General features: G+C 44.0%; 1 protein-coding gene across 21 annotated transcripts in view; it reads right to left on the bottom strand.

Moving 5' to 3' along the window:
• The window catches only part of MAP2 (microtubule associated protein 2), a 309,720-nt gene that overhangs the window by 207,367 nt on the left and 76,448 nt on the right, over positions 1–25,905 (bottom strand). For 17 of the 21 annotated variants that reach the window (XM_073633484.1, XM_073633482.1, XM_073633502.1 and 14 more), the window contains one exon: positions 18,026–18,134. The exons of the other annotated variants lie outside the window; for them this stretch is intronic. The gene's annotated coding sequence lies outside the window, so the exon portion shown is untranslated. The remainder of the gene's footprint in view (positions 1–18,025; positions 18,135–25,905) is intronic. 21 annotated transcript variants of the gene reach the window in all.

Below are 25,905 nucleotides of genomic sequence, written 5' to 3'. Positions count from 1 at the left end.
ACAATGAAATACAGAACTGACAGCAACCTTTAAGTGTTTTGTACTGAAGTTTAATAACAGTGGCTGTGCTGCATATAAAATAAGAATTGGGACCATAAATTCCAATAGATGACTTGTATACATGTAGAAAACAAATCACAGGCTGGACCATTCTCTCTAAGAATTTGAAGGATCTATTTCAGCAATAACTACACATTTAATGTCATAGCCTAATTTACTAGCATAACATGTATCATTAAAGCAGAACTCCAGACAAAATAACAACCCCAGGGTTCCAGTTTTAGATCCTACATATATGCCTCAACTTATCCAGATCTGTAAGCTTCATCCATGTGCAGAGTTCAACACCCTTCACCATCTTGAAATCATGATAATATTAGTACTCTTCCATCTGATGGTGATCATAGGAAAAAATACTGCTTCCTTTGTCACCTTCTCATACTCCAGTGTGATGAATGGACAATGAAAGAGACCACGCCTCTGCCCACTTAGGGCAGAGTGATGATACCTCCTGATAACCCACACCCCCAGTAAGGTAGTCTCACCTATTTGTGCTCCCTTGCCACCACCCCATGGAAGGAGTCCACCTTAAGTAAGCTCCAGAGTCAGAGTAACCCAGGTGTATGACATCATTGAACCCCCCACGTGACAGTGTTCAGAACTGGTGATTAGCTGGTTAGGACCACTGTCATATTGGGAAGGCCTAAATCCCACCACCATCATACCTGTAACCCCCCTAAGATAGAAGATATATATAACTGTATCTGAAGATCTGGATACTTGGAAAGCAGCTCACTGGAACAGGTACAAGACCTTCCAAAGCCATGTTATACATGATTAAAGACTACTGGTCTGCATTCCGTGATCATGTTCACTGAAACTTATATAAGGTGAACATAGGCACAATCAACTTACATGCAGAGGCTGATAAAACATTGTTACTTTCCAAACAGCTATACGCATAATTATAATCTTCATAGTGATCTGATCTTCATTAAAGGATATAGAAAAAGAGGGCTTCCCCTTGGGGTAGGACTTTAGCGGCACTTAGATAAAGGTCACAAATCAATTAAATAGAAAAATAGTCATATATTTATTGAAAATGCATAGATAAAAACATGGATCATGGAGTATCAACCATAACTGATACAGCAATTAGTCGAGGTATATGGTGAAGGATCAATTTCATTTACCATCTACCTCAACTAATTGCTATATCAGTTATGGTTGATATGTACACTCCATGATCCATGGTTTTATCTATGCATTTTCAATAAATATATGACTATGTTTCTATTTAATTGATTTGTGACCTTTATCTAAGTGCCGCTAAAGTCCTACCCCATGGGGAACCCCTCTTTTTCTATATCCTTATATTTGGATGTTGGCACTATGAAACAATCACTGCTACCCTTTCATGATCTTCATTAAAGATACCTCTAATGCCGCGTACACACGGTCGGACTTTTCGTCTACAAAAGTCCAACGGACGCTGACGGACTAAAGCTGGCTGGTAATCCGATCGTGTGTGGGCTTCTCCGGACTTTCAACGGACTTTTTTAGCCTCAAATCCGACGGACTTTAGATTTGAAACATGCTTCAAATCTTTACGTCGTAAGTACGACGGACCCCGAAATCCGCTCGTCTGTGTGCTAGTCCGACGGACAAAAACCCATGCTAGGGCAGCTATTGGCTACTGGCTATGAACTTCCTTATTTTAGTCCGGTGTACGTCATCACGTACGAATCCGTCGGACTTTTGTGTGGTCGTGTGTAGGCAAGTCCGTTCGTAAGAAAGTCTGCCGCAAGTCCGCCGAAGGTACGTCGGAAGTCTGTCGGACAGGCTGTCGGACTTTTGTAGACGAAAAGTCCGACCGTGTGTACGCGGCATAAGAATAAGACTGACATCCAATGTTTGTGCTGGTCAGGCAAGAACCTGACAGTATGGGGGAGATTTACTAAAACTGGAGCCCAGAGAGTCTGGTGCAGTTGTTCATAGTAACCAATCAGCTTCTAAATTGAGCTTGTTCAATGAGGCTTTGACAATAACACCTAGTTGCCAAATTCTTCCCTACTGCAGAACTGCGTCATATTAGTAGAACATGTGTGTGGGGTTTTTTTTTTTTTTTTAAGTATAAATACACTGTAAGTACAATTAAATGCTCATGTATGTCTAAACAAGTATCAAATCTAGTTACTAAGTGTTGTACAAGCCTCAAATAGTAAATGAAAACTTTCCTTACCTTCCCTGACTGAGCCAAATTCTCTTTCATGTTTTACGTGCTCTAGATATGGTGGCTGCATTTGTTTTATTTTTTGGGTTTTTTTTTTCCCCTCTGTTTTCACCTGGTGATCTGGCCAGTAACACACCTCCTGTATTAGAGTGCCTCTACTCCAGATGAATGAGCACAAGGAGCACAGCAGACAGCAGCACTGTCAGTCTGGGAGGGTAGGATAGTGTTAGATACAAGCAGATTTAAATACACTAACTGAAGCCAAACTCAAGGTCACACTTTAAATCAGTTACAGCAAACTGTTTTTTCCTTTTAGGATAAAGGTTTTACATAAATATATAAAAACTGAGCATTGTAAGCACCCCTGCCACTGCTAAATGGTTTGCTTTATCCTTGCACCTGATACACCTGGAAGAAAAAGCTCTTTTGAAATACAACAGACTTACTGGCTGGATCACCAGGTAAAAATAAAGGGGGAAAAAAGCCTAAAAAAGAAAACGAATGCAGCCATCACATCTAAGAATTGGTAAGCTGCAATATATTACATGTTTTCTTTTGGGTTTAATACTGCTTTAATCAAGGAGAGCCGTAATTTTATATCACATTTGGTTTAAAATGGCAAAAATGACAGATTAAAAAGTGGTATACTTAGTAATTTTTGACACTTATTTTATCTCAGCTGACTGTTTAATCCCTCTAATCTTCACTGCTGGGAGAGTCTATTTTGTACAATCTGTACTTGGAAATATTCTACCTACATAATTCCTGCTTGAACTGAGATATGCTGTGAGCCCCATCCACAAATTCCCGAATTTATCTTTTCCTTCAATTCACATCCAGTGACTGGATAACATTCAAAGAACTGCTTTACATTTTATAATATGCAGCCTGTAAAACTGAATGACAACTAAATACAAGAAGTAGTGATATAACACATAAAAATACTGAGACTTTATAACTAGGCTATATACATTAGATCAGTGTTGCTCAAACATTTTGCCCTAAAGGAACTCTTAAAATAATGTTCATGTCTGAGGGAGCCCCTGCTAAGATTAGTCCATCCAGTTTCTTTGGGAAAATGTTCCTTACATTGGTAGTGGTCAGTGGGAAAAATGCCCATAACTGGCAGATATCCTCATACCTCCTTTTCCCATTAGTGTGTAAGTTCTCATGAGCACAGACCATACCTTTTTTTCTATTAGGCATGAAGCTCTATTGAACAGTGGTGGTCAGAATGTCGCCCTTGCAGTCAAGCCACATAGCATTGAACCTGGAACTATTCAGGCACCATCAGATGGGTGGTTAGTTTGCCATAACTCAGGGGATCCCTCTGGAGGAAATCTGGCGGAGAATGGTTGCATTAGATGCTAGCTGGTGGTTGGGAAGTTATCTAGATGCTGTTGGACACCATATAGACTAATGCTGCGTACACACGATCGGATTTTCCGACGGGAAATGTTGGATGTGAGCTTGTTGGCGGAAAGTCCGACCGTGTGTATGCTCCATCGGACATTTGTCGTCGGACTTTCCGCCAACAAATGTTGGCTAGTACGTTCTCAAATTTTTTCCGCCACCAAATGTGTGTTGTCGGACTTTTCGATCGTGTGTACACAATTGCATCGGAACAAAAGTCCAAAGTACAAACATCTTGTAAACTAGCGTTGTAATGGAGAATTAACATTCGTGACGTGGCAAATTATGAAATCTTCAAATGCAGCACACAATTCTCTTCTTCTTTAATGGGATAATAATGAAGCTGCTTTGCTGGTGATACTGATGGAGTTATTGCAAACGAATTTTCAAAGGCTTTTTTTTCTAGTGATATCAATATTAATATGCTGTTTTTTTTTGTTTATATGTGTATAAAAAAAAAAAATTAGACTTGCTATCTGCCAATAGAACTTAACCAAAAAGTGCATTCTATGCACCCAAAAATATAAAAAAATATACCAAATCAAATCATTATTCAACCAAAAAAATAATGCCAAAGCAATAACTCCAAGGCCAATAATAAATAACACGTTATCTCCTCCGATTCTGCAACATGTCTGGTTGACGAGCGGCCGCTCAGAAACGAACTGAAAAGCATGAAATGAAAAACGCAAAAAGAAAAGCACGAATCAACACTCACCAAACTTCTACTAACTTGAAATTAGCAGAAGGAGCCCAAAGGGTGGTGCTAAAGAGCTGAAAAACCACGTAGTACGTCTAGTACATCACTACGTTCGTAATTGTTGGCCAACATTTGTGTGACTGTGTGTATGCAAGACAAGTTTGAGCCAACCCTTCAAACAAAATTCCACGGATTTGTTGACGGAAAGTCCGATCATGTGTACAGGGCTTAACACACACAGGATACCCACACAGGATACCCATCTGATTATTTGTTTGGGAACATTCATTCACCTTTTTTTTTCTTTGAATAGCACCCCGATGCACTAAATCAATACACCTGCCTTATATATCCAATATACATTGGAGGGCCAAGGAGGAGAAAGCTCCCAATAAGGTTTAAAAATACATCACTGACCTAACTGCATCCTAACAGGGAAAAGGACAATACTCTTCTGCATGTTAGACAAATGGATCATCAGCTTGTGCTCATCTTTTGTAGTCATTTTCTTGTCTAGCATTGAAACAGGGGGTCCAGCTAACATCCAGGAAATTGGCATTTTCAGTAAACAATAACAGCCTTCACAGTTCTATAAAAATGAATAAAGAATACCTAAAGTGTATGACGTCCAAATGTTTCCGGAAATGGAAACATTTCGGAGAATTTGAGCCAGGTGATAGATGCTTTTTTTACAACCTTATGCTCTAGCTATGCCTTCCTTCATTAAGGACACTATTCACTTCCTACAGAAAATTGATGAATTAACTTTGACAGATGAATCTATTTTGGTTGCTATAGATATAGAGGACCTTTTTAGCTCTATCCCTAATAATTTGGGCCTTATGGTTATGTCTAGGGTCCTTCGATGGCTCCCACTACCTCCAGGTGCAGGGCGTGGCGATGGGGACATGCTGTGTCCCATCGTACGCCAACCTGTACCTGGGGGAGTGGGTGCGGTCCCTTCTCAGCGCTGAGGACTTCATCAAGTACATCAGCCATATTACAACTTGGCTGAGCTACATTGATGATGTCTTCATTGTCTGGGAGGGTTCAGAGGCCATGTTAATGAAATTTTTTGATTTAATTAATGTTAACAATCTGAACCTCAAGTTTACCATGGCACATGACAAAAATAGCATCACATTTCTTGATGTCTGTATTTTCTCTACCTCAGAGGGTCACTTATGCAGCACACTCTTCAGGAAAAGCAACACAGGGAACACTGTGCTGCATGCTGACAGCTTTCACCCTATTTCACTAAAGAACTCAATACCATTCGGGCAGTTCTTTGCGACTTCCTTGTAACTGTTCTGATGATTTTTAAGAAGGAAGCAGATGAATTGCAGGTCAGACTGCTTGAAAGAGGCTACAGTTGGTCATGCCTACGTAAGGCATACAACAAAGTATTTGCTTAATCCTGTAATGATCTCTTTTACAAATTCCAGCCGAGGGAGACCCCAAGCTGTGATATAACGAGGATAATCCTATGTTTTTCTAACTAGCATAAACAAATACGTGACATTTTTCAGCGGCACTGGTCACTTCTGACCGATGACCCCAAAATCCAACACTTTGTTCCTAACACCCCTGCAATCTCCTTCCGTAGGGCCATGTCAATGTCAAGGACAGACTTGTCCAAAGCAAATTCAGAGAGAAATCTAGAAAAGAGCACTGCCTGACATGGGGAGCATTCCCCTGCGGCCAATGCTCTCACTGCCCCCTTATTAGAAGGGGAAAGAGCTTTTTGCTCCCCGATGGGGAGATGTTCTCACCTCCCCATTTTGCCAATTGCCAGACTAGCAGCGTAGTATACATGATGCTCTGCGAGTGCAGAGCATTCTACATAGGGAAAACAAAGCAGGAGTTCTGGTGCCGCATTGCTAAGCATACACATATTATGTGCATAGGAAACCAATATCTTCCCCTTGGTAGACACACAGTTTTTAAACATAATTATACTATGCCAAAAATTTCCTTTGTCGCCCTGGATCGAATCCATATTCCATCCAGGGGCGGCGATTGGAATAAACTTTTATTACAGAGAGAGCAGAGGTGGATTTTTAGGCTACAGGCTACAATATACCCTGGCCTAAATGAATCCATCACATTTGTCCCCTTTTTGAAGGGATTTGCTTCAGGCAAAACACAATAATAATGTTGAATATATTTGCCATATGCGACTTATGTAATGCTGTATGCCTTTTTGGCCACATTTCTTTTTGAGTATATTTGCTATGTATGACCGTCTGTTTTTGTTTTTGCTTCACAGTGATAGCGACGTGTTTTCAGTTAATAATGTAACCTCAATATAAATTAATGTTATAAATGCTTTATTTTTTAAATATGTACACTTGATGGTTTTGTGGAGTGCTTTTGGTGCCGTGCCCCTTGCTGCAGGGGGCTCCAGCCCTGTTTGGCATGTGTCCTGCTGTCAAGGCGTGGTTGGCAATGGCGCACCCTTGGGCTTTTTTTCCTCTCCCCCCTCTTTTTGGCCCCACGGTAGGCTAGGGGGGCGACATGTTATACCACCATGTTTTTGTCCTCCCTTTTGTTGTTTCCCTCTTAGGTGGCTTTTTCCTTCCCACCACTGGAGGGAGCTCTTTTCCTGCCGGCGGTGTTCCGAGATCGTCCTGGACGTCCTGAATGGCCTCCCGCGCATGCGCGTCTCTTCGACATGCGATGGTCGGCGGGTATTCCCTTCCTGAACGCCGGGGAGCCCATATGCAAGCCTGCCATCATGGCGGCCCAATCCCTTCGCCGCGTGGAAGGTGTTGCGGGGTTTCCCATTGGGGGGGTGTGGGTTTACATGGGCCGGGGGGCGGCTCCTCCCCCAGGAGGGGGGTTTGAATTGGCTGATTCCCTCACCAATCACCATAAAAAGGTGTCCCGCATGGTGGGCTATATGCCATACTCCATGCTGGCGACCAGGACAGATAGACATCAATTTTTCTATCTAAAAGTAAGTAACCTGCCATACCCCTTTACGGCCATATATGCTTCTTCTGTTGTTTAACTATTATGGTCCTTTTGAACAACCTATTATAGGTATACCCTTTCATTCACAGGTCCAGCAGATTATTTCTCTGCATCTATCCTGTAATGGTGTATTCCCTACGCCTGGCGTAAGTCCCCTTTTCGGCCACTGTCACTTTTTTCACTGCATCATATATATTTCTCACTTCCCTTTTAATGTGACACCTTTCATTCTTGTTGCTTTTCACTTTTTGTAGCTCACCTTCACTTACCTTACTTACACGGCCATCCTCACTTTTTGTGTGCACTGGTGTTGGTTTTGTTGCACTTTTCCCCAACTTCAATTTTTTCTTTTCATTGGGGTCTAATTGCATTTTTCCTCATTCACTTCCTTCTCCTGTGAGTGGGCTCTTTTCCCCTTCTCCTCTTTTCTATTTTTGTTTTGTTTCCTTTCTTCTTTCTCTTTTTTTCGCTTCATCATCTTTCACTCTACACTTTTCACTTTTTAGGGGTTCCTACCTTTTAATTTATATTGATAATCTATATTGACCATTTTCTAATATAAATATTCATTTTATTTTTCAACAGAATATTGATGTGAGGGTTGTTTCCCTTGTGAAATTCTTGCTTGTTCCGGCCCCTATTCCCCTCTTTGGGGGGCGGCCTCTGTCCTGGTCCGTGTCCCCCCCTCCCTTTCTCCCTGCTTCTGCTCCCTTCCCGGCTCTTGGGAGTTAGCGTGGCCTCTTGTGGGCCTTTGGGGGGGTAGTGGTTTTTCTCCCCTGTGTGTGTGCCCCTGCCGCCCCGCGTTGTTGGGACGGGAGTGTTCACCACACTGGTTGGATTCCTTGGCATCTTTTGGGCGTGGCATCTAGAAGCATCCTCTTCAGCCATTAGTGGTAAATATAAACATACTGTAATCGTTGAAATATGCACTGTCTTTGTAAGTATTGTTTTTGTTGAAATGATTTCATTGTTACAATGCATTCTCTTTCAGAGTTTCTCCATCTGTATTCCCCCAGAAGAAGACCCCTACTTCTAAGGTCGAAACGCATCAGCGTTGGGGAGCATAGTGTGATTATATAATTATTTACATCATGCTATGTTTTTGTGTATGTACTCACTGGCTATAACACCATGTACATGTTCATGCTCAGGGCTCATGTTTTAATACACTAATGTCTTTGTTGCATTATTTATTAAATAAACCATTTATATTTTTTGATACAAGAAATATTATTTCTTTAACTTTTTCCATTTGACCTAAAGTGTATGCAAAGCCAGATTTTTTTTTTCGTGTCACACCGATTCGTGCCTCTGTCATGGCAAATCATTAATTTGTTACATTTCACATACCCTTTGAAAGGTGATGTAGGTTGTCTAGGGATATTTTTAGACCCTTGATAAGTCTGCATAAGACAATGATAAAAAAAAAAATGACAAAGTCTCGAAATCTAATATTTATTCTTTGGTGTGAATATTTAAAGGGGGCTTTCAGAAACTACCGCCCCTTGACCGTTTCATACAAATTATCCAATCAAATACAGAAACATTTTATGACAAAAGTGAAACTAATTATATTTAAGAAATCACGTGCTTTACAAGATACAAAACACAAAAGTAGATAACAGGAGCATCAGAAACGAAACTAGATTACCAATACGCACCTAGTAATATGTGCAATGAAGTAAGGAAAAACACAAAATGGAAACTAAATTGTAAAATGGATGTGGTTAAGCTAAATATCCCTTCACCCTTCACTCCGATTCGAATCCAGTCGCAGCACCGATTCGTGCCGGCTCATTCTAGTCATTTCATCTCATTTCATTCCACGCTCCACAGTTCATTGTCAGTCGCAATCGCGGCACACCATGGCAAACATTTCATTCATTCATTTCACATACCCTTCACTACGATTCGAATTCAGTCGCATCTGCGACGCACTAATTCACGTCAACTCATGTTAGCCATTATTTCCTGTTCCATAGACAGGTTCGCTGTCAGTCATTATCACGACACACCGATTCGTGCCTCTATCATGGCATACATTTCATTTGTTACATTTCGCATACCCTTCATTCCAATTCGAATCCAGTTGCATCTGCGACACACCGATTTGTCTAGACTCGTGCTAGTCATTCCATCTCATGCATTCCACGCTCCGCAGTCTGGTTCGTTATCTGTCGCAAATTGCAGCACACTGATTCGGGACTCTGTCATGGCAAATCATTTCATTTGTTATATTTCACATACCCTTCACTCCGATTCGAATCCAGTCACATCTGCGCCGCTTCGATTCGAACCGGCTCGTTCTAGTCATTTCATCTCATTTTATTCCATGCTCCACAGTCCGGTTCGTTGTCAGTCGCAAATTGGGGCACACTGATCCGTGCCTCTGTCATGGCAAATCATTTCATTTGTTACATTTCGCATACCCTTCACTCCAATTCGAATCCAGTCACATCTGCGACACACCGATTCGTACAGGCTCGATCTAGTCATTTCATCTCATTTTATTCCATGCTCCAAAGTCCGGATCATTGTCAATAGCAATCGCAGCACACCGGTTCGTGCCACTATCATGGCAAACATTACATTCATTCATTTCGTATACCCTTCACTACGATTCGAATTCAGTCACATCTGCGACGCACTAATTCACATCGACTTGTGTTAGCCATTGTTATTTCCTGTTCCACAGACAGGTTTGCTGTCAGTCGCTATCGCGACACACCGATTCTGTCATGGCAATCATTTCGGTCATTTTATTTAAAAAATAAATAAATAATAATTTCGCTCATTTCATTTCGCCCTCATTTCATCCCATATTCCACGGTTCACTGTCAAGTCACAGTTACTACACACCGATTTGTGCCTCTGTCATGGCAAACATTTCCGATTCGTGTCGGCTTCATTTCGCTCATTTCATTTCGCCCTCATTTCATCCCATATTCCACAGTTTGTTTACTGTCAAGTCACAGTTATGGCACCCCAATTCGTGTCACAAACACTTCAATCATTCAGTGGTCTTTTTTTGTATATTGTCTGTCATGTTCTCCTTATGCCGCGTACACACGGTCGGACTTTCTATCCTACTTGGTCCGGCACACTTTCCGACGGACTTTGTCCGCCAGGTGCGCCGGACTTTAAAACGGACGGACTTGCCCACACACACCCGGACTTTCCGGCGGGCTAAGTCCGCCCGTCTTTCCGACGGACTTTCGCCGGAGTTCCGGCGGACTTTCAGAATGAACGGACTTGCCCACACACGGACAAGTCCGTTCATTTTGAACGTGACTCAGGTGCGACGGGACTAGAAAAGGATGTCAATCTTGCCGCTTTTATCGGCGAGATTGACACCTTGCGAGCCCCGTCGCGGGGCATACCAGGCCCTTAGGTTTGGTATGGATTATAAAGGGAACCCCCTACGCCGAAAAAACGGCGTGGGGTCCCCCCTAAAATCCATACCAGACCCCGATCCGAGCACGCAGCCTGGCCGGTCAGGAAAGGGGGTGGGGACGAGCGAGCGCCCCCCCCTCCTGAACCATACCAGGCCGCATGCCCTCAACATGGGGGGTGGGTGCTTTGGGGGAGGGGGGCGCCCTGCGGGGCCCCCCCACCCCAAAGCACCTTGTCCCCATGTTGATGAGGACAAGGGCCTCTTCCCGACAACCCTGGCCGTTGGTTGTCGGGGTCTGCGGGCGGGGGCTTATCGGAATCTGGGAGCCCCCTTTAATAAGGGGGCCCCCAGATCCCGGCCCCCCACCCTATGTGAATGAGTATGGGGTACATGGTACCCCTACCCATTCACCTAGGGAAAAAGTGTAAGTAATAAAACACACTACACAGGTTTTATTAAACAGCTCCGGGGGGGGGGGGGGGGATCTTCCTCCGGCTTCGGGGGTCTTCTTCCGGCTTCGGGGGTCCCTCCGCTTCATCTTCTCCCGGCGTCCGGTTGGTTCTTCTCCGCTCTCTTCTCCCGGTGTTCCTGTTCTTCGGCCGGCTCCTCTGCTGTCTTCAAGTAGCTCTCTTGCCAGCAGAGGTCCGGACTTCTGGGCTTCTGGGCTTCTGGGCTTCTCTTCCCCAGATGTTGACACGACGCTCTCTCCTGCTGGACTGCTCTCCGAGGGCTGCGTTGTGACTTATATAGGCGGAGACCCCGCCCCCTTTTGATGTCACAGTCCCTGGGCATGCTGGGACTGTGACGTTTTAGGGGGCGTGGTCAACATCACCCAGTGACCACGCCCCCTAAAACGTCACAGTCCCAGCATGCCCAGGGACTGTGACATCAAAAGGGGGCGGGGTCTCCACCTATATAAGTCACAACGCAGCCCTCGGAGAGCAGTCCAGCAGGAGAGAGCGTCGTGTCAACATCTGGGGAAGAGAAGCCCAGAAGCCCAGAAGCCCAGAAGTCCGGACCTCTGCTGGCAAGAGAGCTACTTGAAGACAGCAGAGGAGACGGCCGAAGAACAGGAACACCGGGAGAAGAGAGCGGAGAAGAACCAACCGGACGCCGGGAGAAGATGAAGCGGAGGGACCCCCGAAGCCGGAAGAAGACCCCCGAAGCCGGAGGAAGATCCCCCCCCCCCCGGAGCTGTTTAATAAAATATTTTAAAAACCTGTGTAGTGTGTTTTATTACTTACACTTTTTCCCTAGGTGAATGGGTAGGGGTACCATGTACCCCATACTCATTCACATAGGGTGGGGGGCCGGGATCTGGGGGCCCCCTTATTAAAGGGGGCTCCCAGATTCCGATAAGCCCCCGCCCGCAGACCCCGACAACCAACGGCCAGGGTTGTCGGGAAGAGGCCCTTGTCCTCATCAACATGGGGACAAGGTGCTTTGGGGTGGGGGGGCCCGCAGGGCGCCCCCCTCCCCCAAAGCACCCACCCCCCATGTTGAGGGCATGCGGCCTGGTACGGTTCAGGAGGGGGGGGGCGCTCGCTCGTCCCCACCCCCTTTCCTGACCGGCCAGGCTGCGTGCTCGGATCGGGGTCTGGTATGGATTTTAGGGGGGACCCCACGCCGTTTTTTCGGCGTAGGGGGTTCCCTTTATAATCCATACCAGACCTAAGGGCCTGGCATGCACCGCGCTCACCGCAATAGGAAAATTTGTTTTTCCTATTGCAGAGAGCGCGAGATGCAATACCCTGCCCTCGCGTCGTATCTGGTCCGTCGGACCAGCCTACACACGAGCGGGCTTTCCGTCGGACCAGCACACACACGAGCGGACTTTCCGCCCGAAACTGAGTCCTACGGAAAGATTTAAAACTTGTTTCAAATCTAGGTCCGGCGGGCTTTTGGGAAGAAGTCCGCCGCCGCCCACACACGGGCGGATTGTCCGGCACACTCTGGTCCGCCGGACCAAGTATGCCGGAAAGTCCGACCGTGTGTACGCGGCATTAGGTTCGGCAGTCGCTTCATGTCGGGTCATTCGTGCATTTTTGTTTCTTTTATCCCGTCACACGCTCTACTGTTGTTCGATGTCGGTTGCCTCAGTGACACAACGGTTCACTTTTAAATTCTGATCACTGTATGATTTGTCACGTCATTGACAGACACCCCTCAGTATGGCTCACCCTACGGTCCAGTTTGAATCCAGTCGTAACAAGGCACATCTGCCCACATAGCTTCAGACCAACTGTTCTCCAAGCCGTTTTTCTTCAAATTCCATTCATGGTTTAAAATTTGTTCGTTCAACCATCGTTCACCTCCCGATAAGGTTTCCCTTGCAGTCGCTATAAACGCATCTCAAAGTCGCACGACCCGGCCACTCACCTTCTAATGGCATAAAGCCACTCTCCATAGTCCATCTGTCATTTCTCCTTTAGGTTGGTCGAGTTCATGTAGTTCCATCCTGCACCAGGTCGGACGTTATTCCCCCAGGTTCCGCCTGACTGAGCTTTCGACCTCAAAAACCAGGACTTCGCAACTAGGGCACAAGTCAGCTAGAGTCATGTCACAGGCTGGCAGCGAAAACCACACATCTTCCCCTCTGTCACCCTCTCCGGTTTCAGAGAGCGGCAGTGTGCAGTCCCTCATGGAATGGACCATCCCCAAATTAACAGAGGAACTAAGGCGCAGGGGCATGCCCTTCTCCGTTACAGCCAGGAAAGCCGAGCTCTTCAGGCTCCTCTTCCCACCACCAGCGACAGATGGGTCCAGCTCCCAGCAGGCGTCTCTTCAGTCCATGTCCTCGGCCATTTCTCAGCTTCACATAAAATTTAGTTTGGTGTACGACCTGCCTACACCTCATTCTTCCCACATCCCAAGTTTGAATTCCTGAATTCCTTCAGAGGAATTCTCCCTGAAATATGCTTCAGTCGACATGGCGATCCAGGCCATTATCAAATAGGCACAAGTGCCTGGCTCTCTAAAGCCGACATATCAGAAGCATTTAAGCTTCTACCCATCCAACCATTCCTCTGGTGCTGGCACGGCATTAAATGGAAAGAGTCATATTACTTCGCCATTAAACTGACCTTTGGCTCTAAAAAACAGCCCTTGGCTCTTTGACACCTTCGCACAGCCCCTCACTTGGATCCTGTCGCACCAAGCCCAATGCCAGATGGTCATTCATTGTCTGGATAACTTTCTGCTAATCGAACAGCCCAGTGTGCCCCCAGTAGACCTAAATAGGTTAATAGTGGTGATTGGGTATCTCAATGTGCCCATAGCAGAACACAAAGTGGAAGGCCCAGCACACTCTATCACCTTCCTCGGGGTCAACCTTGACACTCGCTCCATACAGGCCAGCCTGCCCCCCGACAAACCGACCCATATCAAGTCGGTTTGTCATGACTTTACCTGTGCACAGGGGTGTACTAAGAAATAGCTTCAATCCCTCTTAGGGATGCTCAACTTCGCAAAGAATTATTCCCCAGGGACGATCTTTTATTTCACGCCTCTTGGTCTTACTCTCTCAGACACAGGACCCCGAACAAATCCTTAGACTAGACACAGCAGCAGTAACAGATTTGTCTATGTGGGATGAGTTCCTTACTAGTCCGACTGGCATATTCATGTTCATACTGTCAGTATCGCCTTTATCACCGCAGGTAGTAACATATGCAGCAGCCTCCACAGGCTTCGCTGCAATATTTGGCCATCATTTGTTTGCAGGACCGTGGCCTCCAGAGTTACTCCTAATCCACAGGTTCCTCCAGTCTCCCTCATTTCAAGCTATACCCCATCGTGGCAGCCGCTCAGGTCTGGGGCCATACCTGGACAGGACAAACGGTGGCCTTCACCACTGACAACCACGCCACGGCCGATATCGTTAACAAGGGCAGGTCCAATTCGCTCCCTGTTATGTCCATCCAACGCAGGCTGGTACAATTATCCCTGCAGCATAAGTTCAATGTGCACGGCACATACATTCTGGGCAAGTGCAACGTCGCAACAGACGCACTGTCCCGTTTTAACTTCATTTCATCTTTCCAGCAGAAACCCGGAGCCGACCCAACGTCATCTCTTATCCCACCTTGGTCTCAGCTGACATTGGGTTAAAGCAGTACCCTCACAGCGTGACCCAGCTCACCAATCAATCCTTATCCCGCAACACATTCAAGGCCTACCACACAGCTTGGAATGCCTTATGCAATTTTCTGGCATCCTGCCCCATGGAAACGTTAACAGACACTAAGCACATACTAGCTTTCATTTCATATTGCCACACTCAATTGGCTCTATCACACAACACCATCAGACTATACTTAGCTGGCATCCAACACTTCCTGGCCTTACAGGATCTTGCAAAGCCATCCTCTTTCGCAACCCATGCGATCCGAGCCATTTCCATGCGGCATTCAGAATCAGCAGCCCATAGCCAAATTCTTTCCCTGGTGAAGAAAACACCCTTCACAACAGCTGTCCAGATCAAGAACACTCTCCAGGAGGTAGGTGTATGTGTGTCAAAGTCAACATTCAAGAGAAGACTTCACTAGAGTGAATACCACAAGAGGGTTCACCACAAGATGTAAACCATTAGTGAGCCTCAAAAACAGGAAGGCCAGATTAGAGTTTGCTAAACAACATCTAAAAAAGTCTTCACAGTTCTGAAACAACATCCTATGGACAGATGAGACTAAGATCAACTTGTACCAGAGTGATGGGAAGAGAAGAGCATGGAGAAGGAAAGGAACTGCTCATGATCCAAAGCATACCACCTCATCAGTGAAGCATGGTGGTGGTAGTGTCATGGCGTGGGCATGTATGGCTGCCAATTGAACTGGTTCTCTTGTATTTATTGATGTTGTGACTGCTGACAAAAGCAGTAGGATGAATTCTGAAATGTTTCGGCAATATTATCTGCTCATATTCAGCAAAATGCTTCAGAACTCATTGGACGGCGCCTCACAGTGCAGATGGACAATGACCCAAAGCATACTGCGAAAGCAACCAAAGAGTTTTTTAAGGGAAAGAAGTGGAATGTTATGCAATGGCCAAGTCAATCACCTGACCTGAATCCGATTGAGCATGCATTTCATTTGCTGAATACAAAACTGAAGGGAAAATGCCCCAAGAACAAGCAGGAACTGAAGACAGTTGCAGTAGAGGCCTGGCAGAGCATCACCAGGGATGGTACCCAGCGTCTGGTGATGTTTATGCGTTCCAGACTTCAGATTGTAATTGACTGCAAAGGATTTGCAACCAAGTATTAAAAAGGTGAAAGTTTGATGGATGATTGTTAATCTGTCCCATTAGTTTTGGTCCCTTAAAAAGTGGGAGGCACATATACAAACTGTTGTAATTCCTACACCGTTCACCTGATTTGGATGTAAATACCCTCAAATTAAAGCTGAAAGTCTGCAGTTAAAGCACATCTTGTTCATTTCATTTCAACTCCATTGTGGTGGTGTATAGAGCCAAAAAGATTAGAATTGTGTCGATGTCCCAATATTTATGGACTTGACTGTAAGTCTTGTGACACGTTCATGTGGTTCACATCCATCCCGGTTGAAGGGCTTCGACCATAAATAAGGTCAGTATGGTGGCCTGAATTTATGGCAGGAGTCCGGGGGGTATTTAGGCAGCCCACTCATATGTGGTCTTTGACGTTTCCGTTGCGCAAAACCCTCCCTCCCATTCCCCTTTTCAGTGCATTTCTCAAATTCATTTCTCTCCTCAAACATCTATTACTTATCTTGGGTATGCCCCCTTTTTTGGTATACCAACCAGCAGACTAGGGCACACTTCAGGTCCATTTCATGATGTTAGTCTTGTGGCACGTTCATGTGGTTCACACCCATCCCGGTTGAAGGGCTTCGACCATAAATACATATATATATACTGATAGATAGAGATAGATAGATATAGATAGATTTATTGCAACCAGAGTTCAGCAAGTGCAGCTCTTCTTTACCTGGATTGTCTCTGCCACCTCATCTCTCATGCTGATATGCAGCTCACTGTACATTTTTACTGACTCAGGTGTTTTCCTTTAATTTAGGTAACAAAATGGCCAGCAGAAGCAGACAAATATCCCACGAGCCTTGCTGAGTGATCTACAGTGCAGATTCACTTTCCATTCTGTTGATTTCATTATATCAGCAGAAGATGCTTCAGCGGCTGCAGTTGCTGCTTGCTGTAATTATTAAGTCTCAAATCCTAAGGGCTCCTCTCAACCTTGGCTGTTTCCCTGCTCAACAAGACTCAATATAAGTGATTCTCCAGATTAATAAAACACTGAGGTTGAATAGTATGAGTGATTCAAAGCAAAAATCTGCCAATAGCATTTCAAATGAGTCCTAATAAATATAACATCGTAACAAGCAACTGAATTAGGGTCTATTTGTCAACAGCTTTGTCGGACAGCTTTCATCCAAGATTCAGTTAAAAAATGTATACACTTCAATGAAAGATATGTGCATCCTTAGTGAAAACATTAATAAATAAACGATTTAAAAAATAAGTACGGGAAATGAAAATAACAAACCTACATACTCACCTAGCTGGCTGCAGCACTGATCTGATACCGGCTCTATGCTCTACCCCTCCAGCGCTCGCTGGAGAACCAGACTGTGGAGGAAATGGGAGCAGCAGGCTCATGCTCTCAGCAATGTGCTGAGAGGCTAAGCCAGCTGCTGGTCAGATCCAGATATTATTTTTGGGATCCCTGCAGAGCCTGGACTGGCTCTATGACATCAGCTAACAGCGGACTTGGGTCACAGGAGTGCAGAGCTAAGTGCATCTTTGATCCATAGGAGAAGTATGGCTAATAGAGCTTTTCCCATATTTCCCCTTTAGCTAACTACACAGATGATTTAGATATATGGGAATTTATTTCATCTGAAAAAAAAAAAACTGCTCTGTCAGTTTTGTGATCTAGGGCATAGACAACCCAGCTAGACAGCACAGCCAGATCTTAGGACCTCCACAGCTACTATAGCATAAGGAGTTGCTGGACACCTCCTTGGCTCCATTTCTTTTTCAATAAAGCGTCATTAGGTCCAGCTAATACAAAAGTGGAAGTAATTTCAAATTTTAAGAACTAAACTTCAGGCATATATAAAAAAAAACACCATTTATTAAGTTACATGTCTCTATATTCATGAAATTTATCCCTGCCTGTAACTTGAGTAAATGCAACAGCTGGTTCTATGAGCCAATCCCCTTCCAGGATGCAGGCCAGAGGGGATTACCTTTTTTGAATTAGCTCAAGCAGAACTCTGGGATTTTTATTTAAAAAATAGGCTGTAGCACTTACTTTTTTTTCTTGCTATGGCAACCTTCTGGCACTCCACTCTTCTTGCTAACTCTCTAAGTTGTGGGAAGTTCCCCTTTGTCTTCACGTACAATTCAGGACTGCTAGTCACCTAGAGCACCAAAGAGAAAAGGCTTCAGGGGACTGGTTGCACAGTGCAGTAGAAGCCTGCCAGGGCAAGGCATAAGGTACAAAAAAACACAGTCACTTCCAGCGCTAATAGGTCTTCCAAGGTGAGGAGTAACAGATGTCAGATAAAATGATGGTGTGAAAGGTATATATGGTATCCCAGAACTAGGTGGATGCTGCCTTCCTCAGATAGGGTAATCTGAAAGGAACTACAAGAAAAACAGACATGGAAGGCGCGCACACCTAGTGCATTACCAGAGATAATTTAATAATAGGAACCTTTTGTATAAAAGTGAGTACTCACAAAATGCAACTGACAAAAGGCCATAAACACAGTGCATTGACATGCACAGAACACGGGGTACAGCTAATGAGTTTCGGGGGCGCACCCCCTTCCTCAGGACTTCCTGAGGAAGGGGGTGCACCCCCAAAACGCGTTAGCTGTACCCCCTGTTCTGTGCATGTCAATGCACTGTGTTTATGGCCTTTTGTCAGTTGCATTTTGTGAGTACTCACTTTTATACAAAAGTTTCTTATTATTAAATTATCTCTGGTAATGCACTAGGTGTGCGCGCCTTCCATGTCTGTTTTTCTTGCAAGGCATAAGGTAAGCATTACAACTTATTCCACTACCCGTAGACTTAAAAGTATAAACAAGATATTGTACAACGTATTTATTCAACTTGGCAGTTCAAGGGTAGACAAGGAGCCAACGTATTTCGGGGGAAAAGCCCCCTTTTATCATGAAAGCTTTGGCTAGCTCCTTTTCATTACCCACAGCCTCAAAAGAGCTCCAGCAACAATCATCTCCAGTTCCAGGCCAGCTTTTAATTTATCCCCCAGCTCAGTCCTGATGAAGGGGGAGGCTTTTCCCCTGAAATGCTTTGGTTCCTTGTGTACCCTGTTAACTGTGAACTTCAATAAGTAGGTTGTACAAAACCTGAAGTGTGACATCCCTGCATCCCTGCATTTTGAGCCCACCTCATATCTCGATTACACGTATCATGTCAGGCGATTTCACATCCCCATCAGGATTACCTTTCCCTTTACCTTCATCTACCAACAGGATCCCTTTAAAGGGCATCATATCACAAATCACCTCTAGGGATACGTAGACTTAAGGGGCATTTAATCCTTGCAGTGCAGGAAGGCCCCACTCAAGGATATTTTTTTTTAAATCCCAGAACAGGACTTTAACTGCAGCAGAAAAAAGTGAGGCCACCAACCTATCGCCAAAGTCTAGCAGAGCTATATACAACACATCTCAGGACTAGCTGGACAAATTTACAAATCCTTTGGCATAGATATGTATACATTACATATTTTTAGTTGTTTGCCTTGAGTTCAGCTTTTAGTACCCTCTGAAATCAAATGTGTCACTGAAGGTGCTCGAACTTTCTAAGCCTGAAAACAGGTTCAATCCACAAAGTAGCTACTTTAGGTGGTAACTTCTGTTTAATAAGACATTTCTGTTCCCTTAGTAACACTGACACCGAGTTCCATTTGTACCAAACTTCTAAGTTAAATATTGGCTTACCAACCACCCTTTTTCGCTCTCACCTGATGTTCACTACCTCAGCTTACCTCTAATAGTATTTGTTGAAAACAGTAGTTTATAATATCTTATCTGAACAAATTTCTATATTAAATCAAATCGTTTGTGATAATATAAATTAACAAATAAATGTATCATTATTGATATGTATCATGCAATGTATTTATTATTTACTGTGCACATTAAGAATACATTTTTTTTAAAATAATTTACTCCACTAAATGTTAACAAACCATAATAGCACTGCGTATAAACAAAAAAACATTGATATTTAACAAATGCAAGACAGTATACCTTGCTGACAACGTTCACCCCAAAGTGTTAAAATATCCATTGTCTATATTTTTAACCCTTTCATGACTAAGCCTAATTTTGACATTTGGTGTTTACAAGTTAAAATCCGTATTTTTTGCTAGAAAATTACCCCCAAACTTTATATATATATTTTTAGCAGAGAATCTAGAGAATAAAATGGTGATTGTTGCAATATTTTGTATCACAGCGGTGTTTTAAACGCAACTTTTTGGGAAAAGGGACACTTTCATGAATTTAAAAAAAAACAAACAGTAAAGTTAGCCCAACTTTTTTGTATAATGTGAAAGATGATGTTACGCCGAATAAATAGATACCAAACATGTCACGCTTTATAATTGCACGCACTCGTGGAATGGCGACAAACTACGGTACCTAAAAATCTCCATAGGCAACGCTTTAAATTTTTTTACAGTTACCAGGTTAGAGTTATAGAGGAGGTCTAGTGCTAGAATTATTGATCTCGCTCTGATGATCGCAGTGATACCCCACATGTGTGATTGAACACCGTTTACATATGCGGGCGCAACTTCCGTATGCGTTTTCTTTGCTGCGCGAGCTAACGGGGATGGGGGCGCTTTAAATTTTTTTTTTTCTTATTTATTTTATTTATTTTTATATTTATAAATTGTGTTTAAAAAAAAAATAAATTTTGATCACTTTTATTGCTGTCACAAGGAATGTAAACATCCCTTGTGACAGTAATAGGTGGTGACAGGTACTCATTATGGAGGGATCAGGTGTCTAAAAGAGCCCCAATCCTTCCTTTGCACTTCACAGTATTCAGATCGCCGTTTTCGGCGATTCTGAATACTCTATATTTTTTTTAAACCGGCGCCATTGGCAGCCGAGTAAACGGGAAGTGACGTCATGACGTCGCTTCCGCGTTTACAATTAGGAGGCTGGAACGAAGACGCTCACGGTTCCAGACTGTCAGCAGCTGCCGGAGCTGGCGGATTGTTGATTGGGCCTCCCGGTGGGTCGGGAGGCCGGTAAGAGCAGCGGGAGGCGGCGGGAGGGGGGGGGGCGTCCCCTCCCTCTCCTTCGGTATAACAGCGAGCGGCTTTTAGCCGCATCAGTTGTTATACTTGGATAGCTGATCGCCCGCTCTACAAAACGGTACCGGGATGATGCCCGCAGTATAACCCCCGAAAGCCGAGTACGCACATCTGCGTACGCTCGTGGGAAGGGGTTAAAAAGCACCTCTGCCCGGGGACCGGATGCAGCCCTTTGCTTACTTTTATCTGGCCCTTGGGGCATTATCCCCCCCCCCCACTGTCAGCAGTGGGGCACAGTTCTTGCCAGACACCAACATGGGGTACTAGTCCTCCCATTGATGCCAATGATGGGGCACTATCCCTCTATTGATACCAATGATGGGGCACTCTTCCTCCCAATGAAACCAAAGATGGGGCACTGTTATGTCCAATGACACCAATGATGGGGCACTATTATTTCCAGTGACACCAACGATGGGGCCTCCTATTCCTCCCACTGACGCCAATGATGGGGCACTATTCCTCCCATTGATACCAACAATGTGACACTATTCCTCCCACTTACACAATTGATGGGGCACTATTACTCCCCCTATTGCCAATGACAGGGCATTGTTTACTCCCACTGACATCAGGACATTTTCTTCTCCCACTGGCCACAGTCTAGCCCCCCTAAAGTCTGAATGACAGTAAACTGGCCCTTTGCTTAGAAAGTTCGGAGATCCCTGCATTAAAGTATTTGCGTATAAGTAAACAAGCAGTAAAATTGTTTTAAAACAAGTCATCCCTTACCTCTCTATCTGCATGTACAAGGAAGCAATTAACTCTCAAAGAGCCTCAAATGTCAAAGCAAAGACTCTAAAGCTTGTCTCACACCTACAGGTGCGACCAAGCGTGGGCGTGTCTCCACACATTTTTTGTGCATTTTAGTGTATAGCATGTGTGTACAGCCACCCTTTCATTTCAAAAGGCTGCCCTACACAGGGGAAAGGTCAAAAGGAAGTCCCAGATTGTTTTCCACGATTGATGTGGCACCGTGCAGTTTGATGCGCATTAAACACAGCACGTTTGCAGATGCATAGTGAAGCCATTAACAATTAATTGCACAACCCTGTGTCTGCTAAATGACAATGTGTTTCTCTGTTTGTCAAGCAAGCAAGCAATACCTAGCCTTAATGTGTTTGTATACCTATAATAAGGCTTACCTGTAGGTAAAATAAATATCTCCTAAACCTGTACGGTTTAGGAGATATTCACCTTGCATGCAGCCGCTGACATCAGTGGCACATGCGCTGTGAAGGTCCGGCGGACGCTGCTGGAACTTGCCGGATAGAAGACTTCTGCGCGCATGCGCGGGAGTGACGTCATTGCGGCTCCGGCCACTCACAGTGTTGGAGCCGCGAACCCCGAAGACACGACGAGGGGAAAATGTCAGCTCCCTCGGTGGTGACCGGGATCAGATGACGACGCCTCGTTCTAAGGTAAGTATTTCATAATGAGCTGGTATGCGGTGCAGATTAGATTAGATTAGTCTAATTAGATATTTAACAAATGCAAGACAGTATATCTTGCTGACATAAAATGTAACAACGTTCACCCCAAAGTGTTAAAATATCCATTGTCTATATTTTTAAAAAGCACCTCTGCCCAGACTATAACCATTAAAGAAGAGAGGCATCTCCTCGCCGCCGCTCCCCTTCCCTCCGGGACGCTATTTCATGGGTCTGTAAAGTTAGTTAGTACAACTGCTGGCAGCCCCTCTGTAATAACAAAATATAATGTGCAGTGTCTTTGTTTTTTTTTTAAATCATGCAGCTAAATTTCCTAAATTAAACCTTCTTTCACATCACCGATGTGCAGTCACGTGACCTCCCGATTGACGTCAGAGGGGAATCTCAGCCCCTCCTGCTGTAGTCCTCAGATCGGGGAAGGAGAGCGGCAGGCAGTCACATGACCGCATACCAGCAATGTGAAAGAAGGTATTTAGCTGCTTGATTTAAAAAACTCAAAGACACTGTGCAGTGTATCTTGTTATTACAGAGGGGCTACCGGTAACTGTAATAACTAACCTAACAACCACTTTAAGAACACACAGAGTACAGGGGATAGGAGTAAGTAACATATAGATTGCAGGGGTTAAGAGTACACCGGACCAGCTGAATTTTGATCCATGTATGGGCAGGGAGATTGTACAGAAGTCAACCTATTGATCGATTTCTGTACAACCACCCTGTCAAATTCTCCCCACTCCATCAGTGCTGAAGGCTATAGCCTGCAATGCTGATCAGTATATTCTGATGGCAGGGAAGTCTCTCCACTGTCAGAATACAATTGCTCAGTGGGGAGGATTCCCTCACCAACATCAAGTATGTGGATGGGTTAATCAAATCATTTTTTTTCATTCAGCCCACTGGTTGAATGAAAAGAACTGACTAATGTATAGGCTGCCTAAGTAGCACACAGAGTCCATGAGTTAGGATTAAGTAACCATAAAGTTCAGGGGTCGGGATTAAGTAACGTATAAATATCATGGGTCAAGATCAGCACAGAGTTCAAGGGACAGGATTAAATAATGCAGATTTCAGGGGTCTTGATTAAGTAAAGCACATGGATTTGTTCAGGAGCAAGTAACTCATAGATTGTGCCTGGTTTTGGGTTCCCTTCACCTTTTCCTTCCTGCTCATCCCCAGTTGCAGAGGATTGTCCCCATAGTGCCCCTGTAGTGCACTGCAGTGCACAGATACCAACTCTGTGCAAGGGTCACATTATGCAAGTGTCAGTCCAAAATGGCATGTCTAAAGCAGCCTCTGAATCCATGGCGATAAATGTTGCTACATGCACACACAGACCACTCTAGTGATGACATTTTGGACAGAAACTTGCGCAGTATGACCTGAGTTGGAGCTTGCACACTGCAATTCACTACAATGCCTAGCTCCTGGGAACAAATACAGTGACCCTTGTTGTCCAGGTACAGCTCCATTACAACAAGGACTGTCCCCGGGCAATGGTAAAGAAAAGTATGGTAACCTTAATGTAGAGGCTCATACACGCAGCCACCTAGGACCTTACAACATAAACTTCTGACCTATTCCCCTGACCGTGAGCCACAGAAGCCACTCCATAGACACAAATGGCTGCATGCAGGTATTCTCCAGTAATGTATAAACCTGTGCATGCATACAGAACTAAATACACAAACATAAACAGTTTGTGCCTCCTGGACAGGGAAATACACCCATTTTTTTCATTGTATGGCCCCAGGCAGCCGTGTGCATGAGCCTTAACCTCCCTGGCAGTATTCCTGAGTCTGGCTCAAGGTGGAATTTCAGAACCAAAAGCGGTAACCCCGAGCCAGACTTGGGATCGCATCGCAGGATCCAGGAAGAGCTTACTTACCTTGTCCCCTGGATCCTGTGATGTCTCCCCGCAGTGTGAGTGGCTTGTCCTCCGCTTGATTCATCACAGAGCTGAGCTCCGTTCCCTGCGAGCGTTGTGAAGCACGGGGATGGAGAAAGGTGCCAAATTCAAAAAGTGAAAAACACACAATACATACAGTATACTGTAATCTTACAGATTACATTACTGTATGAAATTATTTCACCTCCCTTTTGTCCCCAGTGGTTTGTACAGTGCCCTGCATGCAGTTTATAAAAACTGCATGCAGTTTTTATAAAAACTGTTCTTTCTGCCTGGAAACTGGAGATTGTCCATAGCAACCAAAACCGTCCCTTTACATCAAAAGCGGTTTTAGACCAGCTAGAAAACAGCGATAATAAATTAGAATTACTTACAGAATTGAGTGATAGTGATTTGTGGGGAGATCCGTCATCAAACACTGAAAAGTAATGACAGCGACAATTCTGCAACTCAGCAAATTTCAGTGTTTTTGATTTCATTCCATTATTGAATAATTTTTATTATTATTATATTATTATTTGGTATAATTATTTATAGTTATTTATTATATTATAATTTATGATTTTGTGTTTCAAACTTTATCATACCCGAGATGTCTACTAGACTCTGGTTTGGTTTGGACAGATTTAAGTGAGTTATTCCTAAGAATTACAGGCCTACAATATAAAACGCCAAATTTCCATGCAAAATAGTTGTAGCGCTTTCAGCATCAAAAATATGAAATAATCATAGGAGGTTAAAGGGAAGTTAAAGAAGATTGGGGATGTGATTTCATTGCCTCTGTTGTGAATTTTGAAGATTCATTTCCCCACAATGCCTATAGCTATAGAAGTGAATGGGGCCTTGCTTTAAAGAGTTTTTATTGATTGTTAAAAGTGTTTTAAGTTTGTTAAAGTATAACTAAAGGTGCACTTTTATTTTTCGTTTTGAATAGAGTGGAGAGGTATTAGAACACTGGTCAGATTTTATTGCTGTCTGTGTCCCTGTTAAGGAGATTGAGTCTCCCTATGTGCCCTGTTTAGCATTATTATTGAAAGTGAAAGTAAAAGAAAAGCTCAAATTTTGGGTTGACCCCAGAAATAGGGTTGAAGTCTTCCAATGAGGACACTAGTTATGGTGATCTAGGGGTCCCCAAGAAATTCCCCCAATTTGCAGGGAAATCTCTGCAATGGGACACAGCTGGTGAAAAAAAAAATCTGACAGGGGTGATAAACTCTCTTGCTCTATCCAAAACTTTTCAAAAAAGTTTTGCCTATAGTTCTACTTTAAGCTTTACACTTTTTTGTGTTTTGTTACCAGAAAGGAAGTGAGTAGAAATCTTCTACAGGAACATAGCAATCAAACATGCGACAAATGTTTCAACCTTCCCCCCCTTTACTGGCAAAAAAATGCTTTATTGCTCTTATTTCTCTCTTGGGTAGATTTCCTCCCAATTCATGCCCCAGTGACAACATTCTTAGCCAGACAGA

Source organism: Aquarana catesbeiana, linkage group LG06 (genome assembly GCF_042186555.1).
Source record: "Aquarana catesbeiana isolate 2022-GZ linkage group LG06, ASM4218655v1, whole genome shotgun sequence".
NCBI lineage: Eukaryota > Metazoa > Chordata > Amphibia > Anura > Ranidae > Aquarana > Aquarana catesbeiana.
The sequence above is the reverse complement of the archived record's forward strand: the minus strand, read 5'-3'. Positions and strand labels throughout refer to the sequence as shown.